The sequence below is a fragment of the Amblyraja radiata genome, chromosome 26, assembly GCF_010909765.2.
Source record: "Amblyraja radiata isolate CabotCenter1 chromosome 26, sAmbRad1.1.pri, whole genome shotgun sequence".
In the NCBI taxonomy this organism is placed as follows: Eukaryota; Metazoa; Chordata; class Chondrichthyes; order Rajiformes; family Rajidae; genus Amblyraja; species Amblyraja radiata.
In genome coordinates, this window is record NC_045981.1 from 2499612 (window position 1) to 2522886 (window position 23275).

General features: G+C 42.1%; 2 long non-coding RNA genes across 2 annotated transcripts in view; both read left to right on the plus strand.

Annotated features, from left to right (window-relative positions):
- The first annotated feature begins 488 nt into the window (after nt 1-488).
- The window catches only part of LOC116987809, a 28506-nt gene continuing 5719 nt past the window's right edge, over nt 489-23275 (plus strand). Inside the window, exons 1-2 of the long non-coding RNA XR_004415800.1 lie at nt 489-578; nt 4809-4869. This is a non-coding gene — a long non-coding RNA (uncharacterized LOC116987809). The remainder of the gene's footprint in view (nt 579-4808; nt 4870-23275) is intronic.
- Nucleotides 9853-20036, plus strand: LOC116987810. The gene is made up of 3 exons (XR_004415801.1): nt 9853-9979; nt 16761-16763; nt 20026-20036. It is a non-coding gene; the product is annotated as an uncharacterized LOC116987810 (long non-coding RNA).

Consider the following 23275-nt stretch of genomic DNA (forward strand, 5'->3'; position numbering starts at 1 on the left):
TTAATCCAGACAAAATCCCCCCCCCCCCCATCGGGCCCGGCGGGAGCAACAGATCCGTTCCCGTGGCCAGCTTCCACGGCCGATTTAGCGGGCCAATATCCCAGTCCATCCAGACCGTCACCAATGTTGGTCCGGCAAAATGGATAATCCATAAAGGCTCTGGAACCAAGGGGGCTGGAAAATTGGTGGTGGGACTGTAGTGAGCTCCCACTTTATTTTGCTGGATGATTTCAACCCTCCAAAGGTAACAAAAATGACAGTGATCTTCCTCTGACCTTTCTGGTTGGTCAATAGAGGATAGTGGATAGCTGAAATGAACCAAATACAATAATTACATTTAGCCTTTCAAATTATATCGCAGCACTGGAGTTAAAACAATAGATTAATGCCTTAAGGATGTTTAGAGGTTTCTGGCAGCTTTGATAAGATAGATCTTTATAACGTGTTTCGACTGCGAGTTATTTCTCATTACCGGTTCCACTTACATTGACAGGTGAGAAGACCTAATGGTATACACTGAAGATAATGAGGACCACATGAGCAGACTTCTGAGTTATACAAGAACAGTGAATGCAGAGGTAATCTGCCATTCTGTTCACAAATTTAGTACAGCTTTGCAATTAAATGCTAGTATGTCAACTACTCAAGAAGCATTTTCCAATGTGAGTTATTGAACTGAGTTATTCTAGCAGAACTCTATACTACAGATAGTGAATATTGTAAGACGTATACACATATACACATAGCTAGTCAATTATAAAACAATTTACAGTTACTAATATAATGAAAAAGTACAGCTTTGATCTACAATATTATTTGCAGGCTGTTCAAAGATATTCAAGGCCATTCAGCCCATCTTAATTTATCCTAGCAGCATGTGGGATTTTGCTGTGAGATTCAATGTGGTAAACCTACCAAAATTGTAATGCTTCCTTGCAGATTCTCTGATGGGACAGAGGAACATAATGAATTGCCCTCCCTCATCTCACCCCCTTACAATCAGTCTGAATCAATCAACCCAAAACATCATCTATACATTTTCTCCAGAGAGTAAACCAGCAGTAAACCAGCATCTGCAGTTCCTTGTAACTACCTCTGATTTTCTCTTCTGGCTATGGTGTTTATTTGGGATACAAGGTCTTGAGTTTACAAAGTGAAGGCTGTCTTTTATACTTCTCAAATATTTGTAAGGAAAAGTGGTAGCAAACCAGACAAGAGATTAGTTGGCGACACAAGGAACTGCAGATGCAGGTTTACTAAATAAAAAACACACAAAGTGCTGGAATAACTCAATGGGTCAGGCAGTAACGCTGGAGGACATGGATAGGTAACATTTTAGGTCAGGACCTTCTGCCGATTGATCGTAGTGGGGAGAGAAAGCAGGAACGACATGGGGGTGGGACAAAGCCTCGTAGTTAGGGTGATTGAAAGCTTAAAGAAACAGACAGGCCTTCTCTAGACTACAATGATGGAGATGGAAACATTAATATGAGTCAGGGATGAAGCTTCACAGAACATGGAATATACTTAATAATGCGATGAAAATTATAGGAAAGATGGAATTAGGTGTCAGGGGTTATCGGGAGAAGGCAGGGGTTATGGGGTTAAGAGGGAAAGATAGATCAGCAATGATTAAATAGCGGAATAGACTTGATGGGCTGAATGGTCTAATTCTGCTCCTATCACTTATGAATTGGAGAAATTGCATGTGGGAATTGTGATATCAGGTTGTAAAAAGATTTCAAGACTAAGATATGGATTTTGAATTGATTGCTTTGGCCCAAAAGTCATCTAGTTATCAGAATCTGAATCAGAATCAGAATCACACTTTATTCGCCAAGTATGTTTTGCAAATTTAGTTAGTAAGATGAAGAGCAGCTGCAAGGAGAGTGCATAGGGCCACCTTTGAAAATAATATTGGCATGTAAAAGGATTTGAGATGGAAGGAGGATGGGTAATACTACACAGAAGATTCATGGATCTTCATGATGACTCACATTAGGAAGACTTCAAGTACAACACAAGGGAAAACAAGGCCAACGGGATCACAGCCTTGAATCGGTGCTAATGGAGTAATAATTGTGCAGAGCCACAATGGAGATATGAAGCTAAAAGGATGAAGATGGAACATGTTTAATGGGCTGTCCCACTTAAGCGACTTTTCAGGCGACTGCAGGAGACTATGCAGTCGCTACATGTTCGCGGGGGGTTGCCGGGGAGTCGCCTTCATGGTCATGAGGAGTTCCCACATTCTGAGAACTAGTCGCGGCCTCATTATGGTCACCGCAAAATTTTCAACATGTTGAGAAATTAGCGGCGACTAGAATGAAGCCGCCATGGAGAGTAGCGAGAATTCTCGTGCCGAAGGTGGGTTTCCTGGAGGTCGAAGGTTCTCTTAGGTTCCCTTAGGTTGTAGCCGGTGCTGACTGGTGAATTTCATTGGCTCATTGGGGAGAAAAAAAACGTAAGCAGTAGTTTTCAGAACGGAGGATAACCGACCGGTAATGTGAATGTCCGCCGAGCTTCACAGCCGTGTATCTCTGGCTTCTTAAAAGTTGTCTCCACTCCTTCTCCCTTTCACTTTTAGCCATCAGAGTGTGCTCCTCCTTTATCCCTGGCATGGAGTGCAAGAAATAAACCAGCTGCAAGCTATGAGCTGGTCTCGACTGATTATTTTGCATGGCTGTATGTTCTAAATATAGGAGCAACAATGGGTGTTTTCTGAAATAATCTCAACAAAAAACTGACGCTGGTTTCCAATGAATAATTGGAGTGCATATTTATACTTTTCGAAGCAGAAGTCCAGGGTGTTGCCAAATTATCTTTGCACATTTAGTCATTGCTGGCAGCCAAGAAGATTAATCAATGCATTCATGTGATGCATGTTGGCAGTAGATTAGAGGGCTCTGTAGTGCTCTGTGCTTAGCTGCCAGAGGAACAACTGGCAAAGTGGAAGGTTAGTGCAAGCTAGGGTAGAAATACAAAAACATTCAACTGCATGGTTCAATACTTAATCATTTGAAGTCTCAAGTATTAAACAAGAATGAATGAACTAGCATTTGCAGGGCATGTTCCATGTACTCTAGATTGTCCAAGTTGGTTTATAGACAATAAAATGCCTTGATGCGTATACAGTATACAGTATAGCAGTCTGCAATAGACAATACAACAATGACTAGGTAATATATCTTAGATCAGTTCGTTAACTCATCCACTTATGGTACTTTAGGTAGTTACTGTATCTCCATTAAACTTACTGGTGTGGAATGATAGAAATATATCACTGTGGATGAAAGGCCTGATTTCCCTATCCAACATCAATATCTGATTACCATTGGGGCCAGCCAGTTTATGAAGCTGTCTCACCACCACCAAGTAGGAATGAGCCGTAAATGCTGGCTCCACCAGCAATGCCCTCAGCTTGTTAATAAAGATCAATAATGTATTTCAGCTCATTCATTGTGGGATTACTTAGAAGGGCATTTTTTGTCATTTATTCTTTCACAGGAAGTGGACTTCACTTAAAAAAATAATCAACATTTATTGTTCATCCCTAACTGTCACAAAGCCGGGAAGATATTAAAACTGAAAATGTTTGGTTCGTTGGGATAGTCCCAGCCTCAACTACCTCCTCTGGCAGGTTGTTCCATACACCCACCACCATTCGTGTAAAAAAGTTATCCCTCAGATTCCTATAAAATCTTTTCCCTCACGTTAAACCCATGTCCTCTGGTCCTCGATTCACTTACTTTGGGCAAGAGGCTCTGTGCATCGACCCAATCTATTCCTCTCATGATTTATACACCTCTATAAGATCACCCCTCTTCCTCCTGCACTCCAAGGAATAGAGTCCCAACCTACTCAACCTCTCCCTATCTAGCCTCTAGCCCTGGCAATATCCTCGTAAACCTTCTCAGCACCCTTTCCAGCTTGACAAGATCTTTCCCATAACATGGTGCCCAAAACTGAACACAATACTATAAATGCGGCCTCACCAATGTCTTACACAACTGCAACATGATCTGCAACATGAATCATATATCGACCAGACAAAGTAAGGACAGTTTAAACTTTGGTTTAAACCAGCATCTGCAGTTCCTTCTTACACGTAGGGGCGGTATATTAATTTCCCCAGAAGGACATTAATATACCTGATGGATCTTCGAAAGTTAACGATTATTATTACTAATACAAGCGGTTTTTCCAGATCTATTGGGAAGATTTGAGAAGACCAGAAAAGATTTATGAGCATGTTGCCAGGGGTTCAGGGCCTGAGCTATAAGGAGAGTTTGATGAGGCTAGGACTCTATACCTTGGAGCGCAAGAGGATGAGGGGTGATCTTATAGACGTGTACAAAATCATGGAACGGATAGAGTCTCTTGCCCAGAGGACAGGTTTAAGGTGAGGGGGGAAAGATTTAATAGGGAACTGATGGGTAACTTTTTTATACAAAGGGTGGTGGGTGTATGGAACGAGCTGCCTGAGGAGGTAGCTGAGGCAGGTGCTATTGCAAACTTTATGAAACATTTAGACAGGTACATGGATAGGACAGATTTAGAGGGATATGAGCTGCGTGATTGATCCACGAGTTCATGAGGCTCAAACTTACCAGGTTGCCCCAGCATTTGTGCCTCATGTGAATTGGAAAATTGCTACTCCATTATGGTGAACAGCGATCAGGCCAGTGGCAAGATGTTGATGCTGAGGTTCTTTGTCCAATACCTCTACACATCTGTTACTGTCAACACTCACAGCTATTACTCCATCCTGTGCTTGACTTCACTTTGATTTTTTTAAATTTGGACAGGTGACTACCCCAGCAACAAAACTGCTGAATTATGGCCCCCAGCAACAACAAAGAAAAAAAGGTAACTTAGGAATGATTTGGAGATGTAGTTTGTATTACACCGTGCAATTTTCTGCGCAGAGGGAGTTCCCTGGGGCTGCTCACGTTCCCCTTCAAGATAAATGAACCGAGGTAACAATAAAGCCACCAAGCAAATCAAAACGAGATCCTGCATCATTGCTGCACGAAGGTACCTACATCGGGACCAAGAAAAAACATATTTTGGAAAATCTAGCTGACAAGAGACAGATGGCAGGCAAACTGGTGGCCATATTTCAATTCAGCTCAGTGAGTCTTTCAGAAAAAGACATCTCAGCTATGTAATTTCATTTGGTGATATTGTGTTCCAATGAATGTTTCTATTATTAGGGCTATTAAGTAAAGCTGAGAATTAATATTTGTGGAACCATATCACATCCATAATAGAGTTCCATCCCACACTTCAGTATCAGAAGCTCTACATACATGGTGAGTGTTTCAACTAATACCCATGGTTATACAGCAATGTTCCTTATAGATTGAATTATTAATATTTAGGTCAAAAATTAACCCCCCAAAATGACCATTTTTGACTGAAGAAGGGTCTGAAGAAGGGTCTTGACCCGAAACGTCACCCATTCCTTCTCTTCAGAGATGCTGCCTGTCCCGCTGAGTTACTCCAGCTTTTTGTGTCTATCTTCAGTTTAAACGAGCAAATGCAGTTCCTTCTTACACATTTCAGATTGTTTCATTAAACTCTGGTTTAGTTGTTAAGAAATATTATGTGTTTTTGCACATATTTTTAATTCCAACCATGATAAAGGTGAATCTAAACTGGATGCATTTCGCTTGCCAAGATTACTTTCCCAGAGTGAAAATGTTTAGCTTGCTTGACAATTTTGATAATCTTTCAATCTGCAGAATATTTCTATTATGATCAGTTATTAACATCACCTTTAGAAATGTAATTACAAACTTTGAGCAAAAGACCCATATTTAATAAAGTGTTTTAATACTGCAATGTTGCTTTAAATAATGTTTAAATAACAAATTCTATACAATGGCATTGAATAGAATGGGATTGATGGAATTAAATTTCATAAATCAATTGTTTATCCAAATTAATACGATATTGAGGTAACACTAGATGCCGTACCATCGAACATCGTACCATCGGTAGGGACAGAGAAAGAGTGGATGCTAGGGTTACTTGAAGTTACTGTATAGAAATCAATATTCATACCGCTGAGTTATAAACTGCTAAAGCAAAATATGAGGTTCAGTTCCTCCAATTTGCATTTGGCCTCACTCTATCAATGGAGGAGGCCCAGGTCAGTGGCATAAGGCAGATTTCTGGTATAGCGGAACAAGGCTCCCGTTGCACCATCCTCCACCTCCGCCAGTTACCCAGTGAGCTGGCGTCATGTAGCGGGAGCTTCCAGTTGCAGGAGCGGAGAGAGCGAGCAGTACGAAGGCGGCGTGAGAACCAGGCCCGTCCCCGACGCACGGCATGTGGAGCCAGGGGCTCTGTGGCTCCTCCGCCTGGGAATTCCCACTTGTTTAAACCCTCCAAACACTGCGTTTCTTCCCTCACAGCCTTGGGTTAAACCTTAACCCCCTCATTCGGTTATAGCAGACAATCGGCAATAACAGACACCATCCACCCCACCGTCGTTCGTTACTGCGAGGGTTTAGCACATAGTTCTTTATTTAACTGGATAGCGTGCAAAAAAAGCGTGTCATTGTACCTGGGTACATGTGACTATAACAAACTAAACTAAACTAAGCTATTTGACATTGAAAACCAGCTTTCAGATTTAGGATGGTTGAACTGACAGTGGGTCATTGAATAAAATACATTTTGCTCACAAGAAGTTATTATTGGGAATGAATGACAACCAATGCAATGACACATTAATGTTTTGTAATTGAAAGGTAAGCTTTCCTGTTTGGCAAAGCATCTGCTTTGTTCTCCTGCAGAAAGGAGAGAGCATTTGGAAAAAACAAACATATTTTGGTATGCTGGGTTGCAAATGTTGACCATTTCTGTGAAATAACTGGACTGAGACTGAGCTTTGTTAATGCTGCTGTACCTGATAGAGATGTGATGCTGTTATTAGCACAGATGGTTGTCATATGCATGCAAATGGGAAGAAAATTGAATTGTGTGTCCCTTCTCACCACCTGTCCTATCAGTGCTCACATCCCACAGGGAGGGGAAGACACACCAAGTGCACCATTAATCTGTCACTGCATGTTAATTAAAACCAACACATTAATCATTGTTTGTTGCTTTTACAAAAGAAGTCCATGATTTCTTTTCACTGGAGGAGTAGATTTGCATGTACAAACAAGGTGTTCCACGCAGCTAATAGAACAAATACCAGATTACGTTACTGCAGGTCAGCTAATAAGATGAGACATGAAGGTTCAGAAAATTATAAATGATATTAAAACAGCTGTCGAGAAATTAGCATTGCCGCACGATAGCCTCCATGTAAATAATCGACTATGCTGTGAAGGTCACAACAATTTATATTTCTTCTCAAATCCTTTTCATATATCACTAAAAAACATGTTCTAATGTAGCCCCTGCTGCTTTCTTCCTAGGTGGTAAACATTCAAATTTGGGAACATTTGGCGAAGGTAAATCAGGGAAATGATATCTTCATTGATTACCGAGCTAATCGGAGTAAATTCACCAAAAGGACGAATGGGACAGAACAGTTGTTTTGTTGTTCAGCCGTGAAAGGATCTAACAAAAACAGTGAGGGAAGCAGAAAATATGAAACAAAATAGAGAGGTATTGGATGGGAGAGGGGAAAAAAACAAATGATGGGGGAAAGGAACAGGGGAGTAGACCGGAGTAAACAGAACATAGAAACATAGAAACATAGAAAATAGGTGCAGGAGTAGGCCATTCGGCTCTTTGAGCCTGCACCGCCATTCGATATGATCATGGCTGATCATCCAACTCAGTATCCCATCCCTGCCTTCTCTCCATACCGCATGATCCCTTTAGCCACAAGGGCCATATCTAACTCCCTCTTAAATATAGCCAATGAACTGGCCTCAACTACCTTCTGTGGCAGAGAATTCCACAGATTCACCACTCTCTGTGTAAAAAATGATTTTCTCATCTCGGTCCTAAAAGACTTCCCTCTTATCCTTATCCTTAAACATAGTACATAGAACATAGTACAGTACACAGAACATAGAGCATTGAACATAGAACATATAACATACAACATATAACATAGAACACAGTACAGTACATAGAACATAGAACATATAACATACAACATATAACATAGAACATACTACAGTACACAGAATATAGAACATAGTACAGTAAATAGAACATAGTACATAGAACATAGAACAATAAAACACAGGAATAGGACCTTTAGCCACAATATCTGTGGTAAACAAGATAAATACATCTCATCTGCCTGTACATGATCCAAATCCATCCATTCCCTGTATATCCATTGCTCTAAAGCCTCGTAAATGCAACTACCATATCCGTCTCCACCACCATCCCTGGCAGCATGTTCCAGGCATCCACCACACTGTGTGCAAAACAACTTGCCCGTACATCTCCTTTAAACTTGTTTCCTTGACAGCACAACTGACAGAATGGCCACTTCTGTGCATCAGATCCACTTACACAGTGCATCAGCCCCATTCAATATGTGCTACTCAGTTTTCAATGGACTTCAACCGGGCAGCACAATGGGGCAGTGGTAGAGCTGCTGTGTTACAGCGCCAGAGACCCGGCTTCAATCCTTACCACGGGTGCTGACCGCTTGGGTTTCAACTGGATTCACCAGTTTTTTTCCACATTCCAAAGACGTGCGGGTTTGTAGGTTAATTGGCTTCTGTGAATTGTCCCTGGTGTCTAGGATAGAACTAGTGTACGGGTGATCGTTTGTTGGGATGTACACGTTGGGCCGAAGGGCCTGTTTCCACACTGTATTTCTAATCTAAACTAAGCTCAGGGACAATAACAGGCAGCAGAGGCAATGTTGTGAATTATGTTACTCCCTTATGTTAAATAGTCACCTCTCTGATGGTATTGATTTTATAAATAGTATTGGTTTAAAAAATCTTAGCATTTTGTGCACTTTGAGCTTTCCTTAAAAATGGAAAATTAACTTCACATTCAAGAAAATGGTTTTGTTGTAGTTCAGTGGAATAGCATTCAGGCAACAGAAATATACACAGGATGTAAGATGGACTCAAAATGCTGGGGTACCTCAGCATCTCGGGAGAGAAGTAATGGGTGACGTTTCGGGTCGAGACCATTCCTTCTCTCCAAAGATGCTGAGTTATTCCAGCATTTTGTGGCTATCTTCAGCAGTTCTTTTTACATGGGGCTCTTCTATTAGCTTGCATTAAAGTAAGTTTCAGGTTGAATTCAAGAGTTAAACTGTACTAGTTGACATGATAAAGGTATGAAATTTAACCTTGGCTATTTGTGGTTCCTGTATCTGTATCCTTCCTGTAACGGGGTGACCAGAACTGCACACAAGACTCTAAATGTAACCTAACCAAAGTCCTATAAAGCCACATCATGCCCCCCGACCGACAAAAGTAAGCTACCATATGCCTTGTTCCCACTCTATCTACTTGTGTTGCCACTTTCACGGAGTTATGGCTTTGGACCCCAAGATCCTGCTGTACATCTTGCATGGGGAATAAACATCCTCAAGACAAAATATTTTCTGATTGGCATCACAATAGCCACCATTTTTTAATCTAAATGCCAAAAACAATAGGGCTGGGGTTTCGTTACATGCAAACATTGGATAACAAGAGAAAATGCATGGAATGTGGGTCAGGTGGAGGATGTGGATGGAGAAATAGATTTAATGTTTCTGTTCTGAGATACTTTGTCAGAACTAGGAAAGATAGAAAACGGGTTATATTGTAATTTCAGAGAAGGTAAGTGGACAGGAAAAGCAGATATGTGTGAAAGGGTGAGGCCTGGGTTATATTTGGAGTGTGTTGCAGAAGTTGAAAAGTTCTAGATGCAGAATTAGGCCATTCGGCCCATCAAGTCTACTCCACCATTCAATCATGGCTGGTCTGTCTTTCCCTCTCAACCCCATTCTCCTGCCTTCTCCCTACAACCCCTGGCACCCTTACTAGTTCTCCAGTCAATTGGTTGAGTTGAGAGTAATACCTGGGAGATGTTACAGAACTTGCCATTACTGCTCTGGGTCATGCATTGGTGAGCTTAGATGACAGAGTCTTTGAGTCACAGAACAAATCACATAGTGCTGGAAGGAACTGAATGGGAAAGGCAGCATTTGTGGAGGGAATAGTCAGACTACATTTCAGATCAGGACCCTTCTTCAGACTGATGGAGTAGAAGGGAGAAAGCTCCTAAATGTGAACAAAACCAAGGAGATTGTCGTCGATTTCAGAAGGAAAATTCAGCCCAGTCACACTCCACTTTGCATCAACAACTCAGCAGTGGAGCAGGTGAAAAGCATCAAGTTCCTGGGGGTGCATATAACGGACACCTTAAACTGGTCCACAAACATTACATCTCTGGCAAAACGGGCACAGCAGCGGTTGTACTTCCTCCGCAGGTTGAGAAGTTTACACCTCCACCCTCCCATCCTCGCCACCTTCTACAGAAGCACAATTGAGTCGGTCATGACCAGCTGCATCTCTACGTGGTGCGGCAGCTGTACAGCTGCGGACTGGAAGAGCCTTCAGAGAGTGGTGAGGACAGCGGAAAAAATCATTGGGACTTCTCTTCCTTCCATCATGGACATGGGGTACAAGCGCTGCCTGATTAGAGCTAAGGGCATTACCAGAGCCCCCACACACCCACAATTCGGACTGTTTATACTGCTTAACTCTGGGAGGAGGTACCGCAGCATGAAGAGCGGGACAACCAGGTTCTGCAACAGCTTCATCCCCCAGGCCATAAGATTACTGAACAATCAACAAAACCGAGGCTAGAACTTTTTAAATATCGACACTTTTTAAAAACTTTTTATATATATTTATTTTACAGAACCATGCACATGAGGCATTTTTATGGACGCACCTAGCACTTTTACTATTACCTGATTTGGAGAGTCAAATGCAACGAAATTTCGTTCAAGGTGCACTGTGTCTAGGTGTATATCTGAATGACAATAAAGTTTTCATTCAAAGTTTTCATTCATTCATTCATTCATTCAAAAGAGAGGTGGGACTGGGGTAAAGCCTGGCTAGTGATATGTGGATACAGGTGAGGAGGATTTCACCGGCAGATGCTTGGAGTAAGTGACGAAGGTTAGAAGTGAAAAGGAGACAAAAGTGTGGCAGATAAGGAGAGAAGAGGAACAAAATGTAAAGCTGAAGTGAGGGATGTGGGCGGGAAAGGATGAGGGAGGGCAAAGATGAGGGGCGAAGCAGGCGACTATGGGATTGTCGAGGAGGAGAAAGGAGAGGGGGTCTGGGGGGATTGGGAGACAATGGTAGAAACATGGGCACACTGGGTGGGGAATGGGAGCAGTGGAAAGAGAGGGGGGGGGGTGATGGCAGAGGAGGATATTACATGGAATTGGAAAATTGAAGTCATAGTGTTATATCACAGAACATCAGGTGCTCTGGCCCAATTCATCCATGTCAACCAAACTTCATACCTACGCTGATCCCATTTACACACATTACACCCATATCCCTCTACTCCTTTATTATCGAAGTACCTGTCCAAATACCTTCTAAAGGTTGTAATTGTATCTGCCTCTACAGCTTCCTCTGGTAGTTCATCCCATGAGACCATCACCATTTATGTGAGGAAATTGTCCCTCAGATCTCCTTTAACTTTTTCCCATCACTCCTTAACCCAATGTTCTCCAGTTTTAGATAGCCACGCTCCAGGGAAAGACTCTGACAATCTACCCCATCTATAGGCCTCTCATAGTTCTCTCCCCATTAGCACAACCTGGCCTACTGTGTTGTATTATTATTATCCAAACCCTTTAACCAGAAAAACTCTGTAATCCATTCCCACAAAAACCTTGGGTAGGCAGCGTTTCAGGTCGGAACCCTTCTTCAGTCTGAGGAAGAATCCCGAAATGTCCCCAATCCATGATCTCCAGAGACGACCTGCTGAGATGCTGGTTAACAAAGTAAAACACAAAGTGCTGGAGTAACTCAGTGGGTCAGGCAGCATCTCGGGAGAACAGCGGCACAGTGGTGCAGCGGTAGAGTTGCTGCCTTAACGCAGCAGACCCAGGTTCAAACTTAACTACTGGTGCTGTCTGTATAGAGTTTAGACGATCTCCTGTGACCTTGTGGGTTTTCTCCGGGTGCTCCGGTTTCCCCCCACAAATGCCAATGACGTACAGGTTTTGGGGTTAATCAACTTCTGTAAGTTGTAAAATTGTCCCTAGTGTGTTGAATAGTGCTAGAGTAGCGGGTCAGAGCGGGCTTGGTGGGCCGAAGGGCCTGTTTCCACTCTGTATCTCTAAAAGTTTAAGCAAAATAGAAGTGATTTGCTGTGCCTTAAAATGCAACAAACCAAGGCCTGGAAAATGGGATTGATCGTGATAGTTCCTCTTGTGAAGGACAAGGTGGGCTGAATGGCTTCCTGTACGATTCCATGAAGTTTGGACTTCCAAAACATGCCCAGGACTACAAGCACCATTAATGTAAATGAGCAGTGGAAACTATGAATTAGCGCTCACCAATAATGAGCAAAAACCACTTTGAAATATTGAGAGAGAAAGTAAGTTGCACATCCAGCAAAACACGAGGGGTGACTATCCTTGGAAAGAGAGAACAGATTGATGCTTTAAGTATGACATTTGAAAGGTCGGTGAATTTCAAATGTTACAAGACACTAAATATATCGGAGCTGTTTGAAAAGAAGGATGTGAAAACAAACGACTTCAACGGCACTACAAGGAAATCCTGCCGACAGCAAAGGGAATTAGGCAGGTGCATAATTATTTCATGCTAAAAGCTACTTATATACTCGAAGCTTCTGTAATAAACATGAGGCATTCACTTAAATTAGAATTAGTTAGCACATTGCTCATTTTTAATTTATGAACACATTCTAAAATTAACAGCTGAAGCTGATGTTGGCTTTACAATAAATATTGCCTGTTGTCTTAAAAAATGAAAAAAAAGTAGCTCAAAGGACAAAGAGGATTACATTCTTTATCCTTCGAGCTGCTTGTTCAAACTCACCGACTATTTTCTGGATGTTTGTTGGCCACTATGTGTATTGTTCCTCCCCCATCCCTGTCCAAGCTGAACTTCCAATGGGTTTGTAGTTAGCTTGAATGTGTTGGCAGTGTTGAGTGTGTTGAAGACTAGTTTAGCTTAGTTTATTAGTTTAGTCACATGTATGTTTAATGTTTAGGTGTTTAATATTTAATGCAAAATAAAGTCCAGTAAAGTCTGATTAAAGATCTGACTGAGATAGATAGATCAGGACCATTCCTATTGATAGAATGGTTCAGTTGCCAGGTAACCGAAACTGTCCCTGAATCTGGGTTTTCACACTTCTATACCTCTTGCCTGATGGGAGAGGGAAGAAGAGGGAGTGACTGGGGTGAGACTCGTCCTTGATTATGCTGGTGGCCTTGCCGAGGCAGCGTGAAGTGTAAATGGAGTAAATGGAAGGGAAGTCTTGGCTCGAAACATCACCCATTCCTTCTCTCCACAGTTGCTGCCTGAGTTAATCCAGCACTTTGTGTCTATAGTCAATGGAAGGGAGATTGGTTTGTGTGATGGTCTGGGCTGCGGCCACAATTCTCTGCAATTTCTTGCACTTGGATGAGACTGTTCCCAGACCATGCTGTGATGTATCGTGATAAAATGCTTTCTATGGCGCATCTGTAGAAATTAATGAGGGTTGTTCTGAACTTCCAAAGCCTTCGAAGGAAGTAGAGGCATTGGTGTGTTTCCTTGGCCATTGCTTTGATATGGGTAGTCTGAGACAAATTGCTGGTGATATTTACTACTGGGAACTTAAAGCTGTCAACCATCTCTATTTGGGCCCCGTCATTACATACTGGGGTATGTGTAAGGCTTCACTTTGTGAAGTCGATCGCTATCTCTTTGTCTTGCTGCCATTGAGAAACGTGTTGTCTTATCAACAGGTTACGAGGTTCTCAATCACCATCCTGCACTCCACCTACTCATCATTTGATATCCGCAAATTTGTAAATTGAATTGGATTTGCACTTGGGTTGAATTGGACTAGACAGTGCATAATTATGACATGATTTCTCCTCATTAACTAATATCATCCATATGCTTTCTGGAATAAACAATGGAGGACCCAGGATCCTTGCACTCCCATCAGTTGTCCCAGGAAAGTATCCACTGTTCAGACCTTGACACTGGACACCACATATAGCTTCAACGTAACAAGGCTTGTTTGGCCACCTGGAAAGAATACTTCACCTGCATTGGATGTTGGACAAAGTGCTGTGAAGTTAAGGACAGATTTGCACCAGTTATGCTGTGACCAAGAACATAGAACAGGACAGTACAGGAACAGGCTCTTAGGCCTACAATGTTCATACTGAACATGATGCCAAGACTAACTCTTATCTGCCTGCACATAATCCATATCCCTCCATTCCCTGCATATGCATGTGCCCATTCAGAAGTTTAAATGGCACTGTCGTATCTCCCTCTACCGACACCCTGTCGAGTATTTCCAGCATTTTCTGCTCGAATTCACGTCCCCTCATTCTAGCAGAACCATTGTTGACCATTTGTCCTGCTTGGTAACTAGAGGAGAGAATACAATTCAGATGTTTTGCAGTGGGGGCATAACGTTCTTGAGAGTGTCAGTAAGGGGCATGGGATAACCACCTTGTCTTTGTGGCAATATTGTCATCCTCTAGATGGCAATGAAATATTTACCCAGTGATGCATCAGAGTCTTCAGTCAAAACCTTGACTCTCATTCAGCACACACACACTCTGAGACACTGGCAGTTGACTTCCTTTTCCCTCCCAAACTCCTCCTGGCAGGAATATCTCACTGGGAGCCTGTTGTGTTTTCAGACTCTATCTCAGCTCAGGGAAAGAATTTGAGGCAGATCCACAGTGACAGAAAACTTCATTATCATTAGGCTTCACTTGTCACTGCCTCTACCTACATGCCTGTTCTTATGCTTGCAATTACAAAGAAGGAGGCTATTCAGCCCATTGCTCCCATGCTGGTTCACAAGGGTGCAATCTCAAAAGTCTCATTCTATCTCTCCTCATATCCTTGTACCCCTTGCAGCATATTACATGAGAAGAGTTAAGAGTCAAGAGTGTTTTATTGTCACTGGAGCAGGACAACAGGTTTGTAAACACGGTACTCAATAGCTAATATAATAAACAGAAAAAGTTCAATGAATTTAAAAAAAGCCAACATAACACAAATACAAAGCCCAAAGATCCTAGTGCAACCCAGGAAGTTTGTAGTTCAGAGTCTCACCGGAGTTTGTAATGTTCAATAGCCCTTTGGTTACCACCTATCACTCACTAGGCTTTGTCCTGCCCTTCCTCTCTACCAGTTTCCTCTCTCCTCCCCACCACAATCAGTCTAAAGTCGGGTCTTAACCTGAACCATCTCCTATCCATCTTCTCCAGAGTTGTTGCCTGACCCATTGAGAAAATCCAGCACTTTGTGTCTGTTTTTGATCATAATGGAGAGGTGTTCTTTGACTGGAGGTCTGTGACCAGTAATGTTCTGTAAGGATCTGTTGTGTGACCACTGTTATGTGGCCACGATATAAATGACCTGGATGAAAATTAATAACACCAGATGACACAAAATTTGATGGAATTATGGGCAGTGAGGAAAGTTGGCAAATGAACATGCTGATGTAGACCAGCTGGAAATTTGGGCAGAGAAATGGCAAATGGAGTTTAATCCAGATAGGTGAGAGGTGTTCCGTATTGGGAAGTCAAATGCAAGAGGAAAGTATACTGCAAATTACAGTACCCTTTGGACCAGAGGGACAGAGGGATCTTGGGGTTGAAGTCCCTATTCCCTGAAAGTTGCAACACAAGGAGATAGGGTGTTAAAGAAGGCATAAGACATGGTTGCCTTCATTGGTCATGGTTTTGAGTATTGAAATAGTGAAGTCATGTTGCAGTTGAATAAATCTTTAGCTAGGTCATACTGTATATAGAGTATTGTGTGCAATTCTCATTACAAAAACGATCTGGAAGTTTTGGAGTGGGTGCAGAAGAAGTATGCCACCTTGTTTCCTCCATTGGAATGTATTGGAAAGCTATAAGGAAAGGTTGGACAAACTTGGATTGTTTTGCTGGAAGCAAAGGAGTGATCAAATGAAGCATATCAAATTATGCAAAACAGAAAACAGATAGATATTCAGAGTTTTCTCCCCAAGTCGTAAATTGACAGGTTCTTGATTAGTAAGGATGTCAAAGTTTATGGGGAGCAGGCAAGAGAATGGGGTGGAGAAGGAAAAATATATCAGCCCTGGTTGAATGATGGAGCAAAGCCGATGGGCCGAATGGCCTAATTCTGCTCCTATGTCTTATGAACTCATGAACAGCAGGGTATGGTAGTGGACAATCATGTTGTGTTCTTTGGTATGTTGGTATCAATACACTCTACACTGTGAAGCCACTAGTTTTCACTGGGGCCATTTCAGGACATTTGCAAGTCAGAGAACAGAAAAGAATGCAAAAGTTTTGAACCGTACTTAAATTGACGTGTGTTAAGCAATGGAATTACATTTATTACCTAACAGGAGAGTTTTTAGATCGAGGGAAGCTGTGGATTGTGAGGTGCAAAAATGTCTGCCCTTTGAGATAGTTAGTTGTGGTAAATATGTTATGGTGTGTTAGGCTCACAATCATGTTTAAATGATTAAAAAGCAATTGGCTCCAATGTGAGTTCCATCAATAAGCAAAGCCACGTTTTGTGGCCGAAAAGATCGTTCTTGTGCTGTACTGTTCTATGTTCTATGTTCGGTGGGTCTATGCCAGAGTTTGAATCAGAGCTCTATGATGAACCACAATGTCACCAGATGAAAAGGATTAGTGTAAACAAACCAAGATTTTTACTCTTGATCACTAAGAGGTATTGCGTGAGAAGTGCACATACGTGAAATTCAATAAGCGCTCCTTGCGATTCCTTCTCCATAGGATGCATAAAGTGGCAGCTTTCACCACAGGGGGGGTTGCCTCCCCTGTTTAAAGACGCTGGGGGCATCCATGGTGATGAAAGGAGAAAACGAGGTGAATAATGTCATTTTAATAAAATGCAACCTCACCCGACTCATTTTTCCAAGCTGATCATGCGGGCTAAATGACTGCATGAGTCATCTGAAAATCTGATGTGTAAACATGTACTGAGTAAAGCTTTGAAGAAAATAAAATGGAAGGGGGAGAAAGGACCATGTGGGGTAGTAGAATGGTGACCATGGGGGGGGTTTGTGCACAGTGGTTGAAACATCAAGATTAAAATAAAATGCAGAGAAAACCTGTGGTGGCTTTCCAGTTCATGACACCAGAAAATGACAGCGTTGGGAAAGGTTAAGATATTCACTTCACAGCCCTGGGGTTGTGGCTCTGGAGTCCCAAATGCGGCAGTTATACTTTTGATGAGTTTCATTACTAGGCTGGGCTGCTCCGTGGAGTGAGAGAGCAAAGTGGCAGAGGGCCGTCACGTCTGTCCTAAGGCAGGTGTTCCTTCCGAGGGATCATAATACTCGGGCTGACGGAGGCACAGGGAAGCCAGTGGATTTGCAGCTTAATCAGGCTGGAACAAAGGGGTCTGGAAAGAGGCCGGTTAACATCGGCAGGAGTGAGAAAACTATGGGTCAGCCAGGCATCCATGACATGCTGAGAATCCTGGTAAAAAACTGAACCCAGATTTAACACCAATCTCTGCAAATAGCCAATATACGTTGCACGTTTTCATCTTGTAGATAGACATGAAGCTCCAAATATCGTTTCTTTTAATCATTTTATTTTCTCACCTTGCCGATCTATATTTTGATCCTGCGTCCTGTATCTGTATGTTGATGATTTTTTTCTTTCAATTATCACACTTCTTCCTGAGTCTCCTTGTCAGATTTGAAGAACTTGTATAGATAACAGTGGTCTCATCACAGATGCAGAACATAGTTGAAAGACTTGCAGCTATTTGGAATTAAATAACATAAACTTATCACAGTTGGAACAACTCAAGAAGATGGATAAGGTTAGATTTGACGTCGGTGTGTACTTTAGCAATAATTAATTATCTTGGCATAGATAATGGAACATTTGAACTTACTACTCTTTTTAAAATCTACCAACAAAATAGTTAACACATGAACTAACAGCAGCTGCCTGCTTGAAAGGTTCATTTAGTTAAGGTTTAATCAGAAACTAAAAGGCAATTGTTCACATTTAAACACCGCTATCTTCCTGATTTCCTGGTATTTTGTTGGTTCACATGCTTGATCAATGGTGTTTTATCATTATTGTTTTATTATTATTAATGTTTAGTGTTTTCTGAGTCATTCGTAATTGTCACTGTATGTCATGTTGTTACTTGTGGGCGGAGCACCAAGGCAAATTCCTTGTATGTGAATACTTGGCCAATAAACTTACTTACTTACTTACTTACTTACCATCTTTATGATATGCCTATGAAAATAATGCCACAAAATGTGTTATGTGATGTACCAGTCTGTTTCAAAAAGTGATACTCCTCAGCTGGAGTGTTTTTAAGTGCTAAATGAAGAGCTAAACCTACAGTGCCCTCCATATTTGGGACAAAGACCCATCATTTATTTATTTGCCTCGGTACTCCACAATTTGTGATTTGTAAAAGAAAAACATCACATGTGGTTAAAGTGCACATTGTCAAATTTTATTAAAAGGTATTTTTATACATTTTGGTTTCACCATGTGGAAATTACAGCTGTGTTTATACATAGTCCCCCCATTTCAGGCACCATAATGTTTGGGACACATGGCTTTACAGGTGTTTGTGGTTGCTCAGGTGTGTTTAAATGCCTCCTTAATGCAGGTATAAGAGAGCTCTCAGCACCTAGTCTTTCCTCCAGTCTTTCCATCACCTTTGGAAACTTTTATTGCTGTTTATCAACATGAGGACCAATGTTGTGCCAATGAAAGTCAAATAAACCATTATGAGACTGAAAAACAAGAATAGAACTGTAAGAGACATCAAGCAAACCTTAGGCTTACAAAAATCAACTTTGGAACATAATTAAGAAGAAAGAGGGCACTGGTGAGCTTACTAATCGCAAAGGGACTGATGACAGAAGAATTCTCTCTATAATAAAGTTTGCCAAGAAGTACTTAAAAAACTAAAAAAACAGTTCTGGAAAAAGATCTTTTGGACAGATGAGACGAAGATTAACTTATGTCAGTGATGGCAAGAGCAAAGTCTGGAGGAGATTCAAACCTCATCTGTGACACACGGCGGTGAGGGTGTTATGGCTGCTGAAGGTATTGGCTCACTTATCGTCATTGATGATACGACTGCTGATGGTGGTAGCATAATGAATTCTGAAGTGTAGAGACACATCCTACCTGCTCAAGTCCAAACAAACGCCTCTAGAGTCATTGGCCGGCGGTTCATTCTACAGCAAGACAATGATCCCAAACAATGATCCCAAACATACTGCTAAAGCAACAAAGGAGTTTTTCAAAGCTAGAAAATTGTCAATTCTTGAGTGGCCAAGTCAACCACCCGATCTGAACCCAATTGAGCATGTCTTTTATATGTTGAAGAGAAAACTGAAGGGGACTAGCCTCCAAAACAAGCATAAACTAAAGATGGCTGCAATACAGGCCTGAGAGCATCACCAGAGAAGTCACCCAGCAACTGGTGATGTTGATGAATCGCAGACCAAGCAGTCATTGCATGCAAAGGATATGCAACAAAATACTAAACATGTAAACCATATCAATCTTACATCAGAAGGACGTGAATGGTCCAATATTAAGGGCAGAAAAAAGGCAGATGGAATTTAATCCAGAGAAGTGTTAGGGATACAGGATGAATAGGACCAGAAAGGCAACACAAAGAGTAGGTGGGACCAGCGGTAATTTTTTACAGCGTGTAATTCATTGCCACAGAAGGCAGTGGAGGCCAAGTGAATGGATATCTTTAAAGTGGAGATGGATAGATTTTTGATTAGTACAGGGGCTGTCCCACCGCGGCGACCTAATCTGTATAGAAGAGTTTGCCCTCGACTCAAACTCGCAGCATGGTCGACACGTGGTCCTAAGAGGTCCTATGAGGTCACTGGTACTCTCCTTCATGCTCGAGGGAAGTTCCCGCATACACGCGGCCTCAGCTAGGTTGCGAAAAAAATTTCAGAATGGTGGACATTTTTCCGCAAATAAAAATTGGTCGGCATGGTTCTTTTTAACTCGTAATGCAGCGGAGTGGGGCCACTATTTTGTTACAGGCAGTCGAGGGCAGCCATAGGCAATCTCCTTCGCTGACCGGACATTTTATTTGGCTCATTGGAGTTTTCAGGACCAAGGAAAACCGACCGGTAGGTAAAATGCCCGCTAAACTTTATTATAAGTTGTCTGGCTTCTTAAAAGTGTCTCCACTCCTTCTCCCACCTTCTCTCCCCTTCTCTCTCCTTCACTTCCCCCCCCCCCCCCCCACCGCACTCTCTAAAGGACTTACCATACACTGTGCAGCCGTCTTTTACCTCCCTCTTCATCGCGGGTGCGAATTTCAGACAGCGCTCCCCCGCTTTCCCTGGCCCCCGCCTTTGCGATGTGTTTGTGTGTGTGTATGTGCGGTCGGTCGATCCAGCTCGCGATTTCAACGCTGACGGTCGATCCAGCTCGAGGTTTTCCAGGCGAGTGCCCTTGAGCTTGAAGGTCGAAGACCCTCTTCCGAACTTGCGGATTAGGTCGCCGCAGTGGGACAGCCCCTTAAGGGTGTCAGGGGTTATGGGGAGAAAGAGCATGGGGTTGAGAGGGAAAGATGGCAGAGTAGCCTTGATGGGCCGAATGGCCTCATTCTGCTCCTATAACTTATGAGCTTATAAAGTTATCTTATGAGTGCCTGAGAGAATCCCGCATTCCCCCAAGGATCGAGTAGCTGGAAAAATGTTACTTGAATTACACAGTGTCTTTCCAAGTTCTGGCAGCAAAGAACGCATTTGCCAGGCTATTTTTCAGAGAACTGGCAACACGTCATTAAGGAATGCAGCACTGAAAAATCATCCATATCATTCACAGTTCAATGTTACACAGCGAAGCCCAACAATGCTGTTCATGAACCAAGCATTTAATGGTCCGTCACTTTGTTCAAGTTTCACAAGTGAACTGGAGTGCCTACAAAGAATGGCATGGGACAAGTTCTTGAAAATGAGCCATAATTTTGACCTGAAGCCATTTTGTTCCCATCTGTGGCAGCACAGTGGTGCAACGTTAGAGTTGTTGCCTTACATCTCCAGGGAAGTGGGTTTGATCCTAACTACGGGCGCTGTCTGTACAGAATTTGTATGTTCTACCTGTGACCACGTGGGTTTACTCCGGGTGCTCCGGTTTACTCCCACACCCCAAAGACGTACAGGTTTGTAGGTTAATTGGCAGCTGCAAATTGTAAATTGTCCCTAGTGTGTAGGATAGTGTTAGTGTACGGGATAATCGTTGGTCAGCCCGGACTAGGTGGGCCGAAGGGCCTCTTTACACGCTGTATCTGTAAAATCTAAAGTCTAAATCTGAACCAACTCTCTTTGAATCAAGTGTCAAGAATGTTTTATTGCCAAATGTCTCAAAACTGAACAAATTAAATCTCACTTGCAGGAGCAGCGCAGCAGGTTGTAAACCATATAACAACCATATAACAATTGCAGCACGGAAACAGGCCATCTCGGCCCTACAAGTCCGTGCCGAAACACAGTAAACACAGTACTTCAATAGATAACACGATCAAAACTCAAAAAGAAAAGAAACAAAATTAAAAATAACAATGAAATGCAAAGCCAAAGCCCATTTCACTCCAGCTTAATTGGTACGTGACAATAAGCTGACCTTGAAACCTTGAAGTTCCCAGTGCAACCCAGACAGGTCATAAAAACATAGAAAACAGGTGCAGGAGTAGGTCATTCTGCCCTCCGAACCAGCACCGCCATTCAATATGATGATGGCTGATCATCAAAAATCAGTACCCCGTTCCTGCTTATTCCCCATATCCAGTGATTCCGTTACCTCTAACAGCTAAATCGAAGTCATCTTTAGGGCTTCAGTGCCTGGGTTTTTGGACTGGGCACGAATGCTGATGTTGGTCACCTATTGTGCTAGTGAATCGGAGGATTCTGTGGTACCTCTGCAGTGTTTTGAGTTGCCTAGTGTAGGTAGCCTAGGACCTGCTCCAACTATCTCTTGAAAACATCCAGTGAATTGGCCTCCACTGCCTTCTGTGGCAGAGTATTTGTAGTTCGGAGTTTAGTTGCAGTTTGTAGTGTTCAATTGCCTGATGCTTGTCAGGAAGAAACTGTTCCTGAACCTGGATGTTAAAGTTTGGATATTTAAAGCTATGAAATTTATGTGTCTATTGTATCTGCTTCCATTCTTGTACGGAAGGCACACTTTCATCAAATTATCAACATTTTGTACTAATAATCCTAATAAAGTCCTGAATTAATTTTCACAAAACTTATCCTAAATGTCAGGATAATTGTATGATTTTTTTTCCCCAATGTTTATACATTTTGTCAAAGGAAATATTTCTTTAAAGGTTGCATCACCTACAAATTGTGCAGGCATGGTCCAATTTAATTTGCGAAGGACATTAAAAAATCTCAGCAACAGATGTAGCACCTATTGAAATGCAAAGTTGCCCTCTCACCTAGCATTGTAGTATTTCTGTGGGGATTTGATTTGGAGTAAGACCTCTACGTCAGAGTAACTGTGTTCCCATTTAACTTGGCAATTAGCAACTCCTCTAATTCAGAAATGAGACTAACTGATAGGTATTTGTATAACAGCTGTCACACAAAGCTACGAGGGAAATAAAATCACTTCCTTTATTCAGGATCACGTCAGTGCAAGGTTTCTATATTTTAGTGTCACAGTGAATCTCTCCAAATGTAGCGCCCCAAATGTGGTTCATAACTTGCGTTACACAATTCAGTTGTCGACCAACCAGCTAACAATGATTGTTATGTGTATGTTGGAAACATCAAACATTCCTTCCTCTCCCTGCTCCAGTCCAGCAGAAGGTGCAGAAGCTTGAAAGCACGCAACACCAGACTCAGGAACAATTCTCCTTCTCCATTATCAGTCTTCTGAATGGTTCAATAAGCTCGGGTACTGTCTGATTTACCTCTACCTCATTACAGACGTTAGACTTTGTCTCTGGAACTGGTGCAAATCTACGCCGACCAACAATTAACCGTACACCAGTTCTATTCCACACACTAGGGACAATTTTTACCAAAGCCAATTAACCTCCAA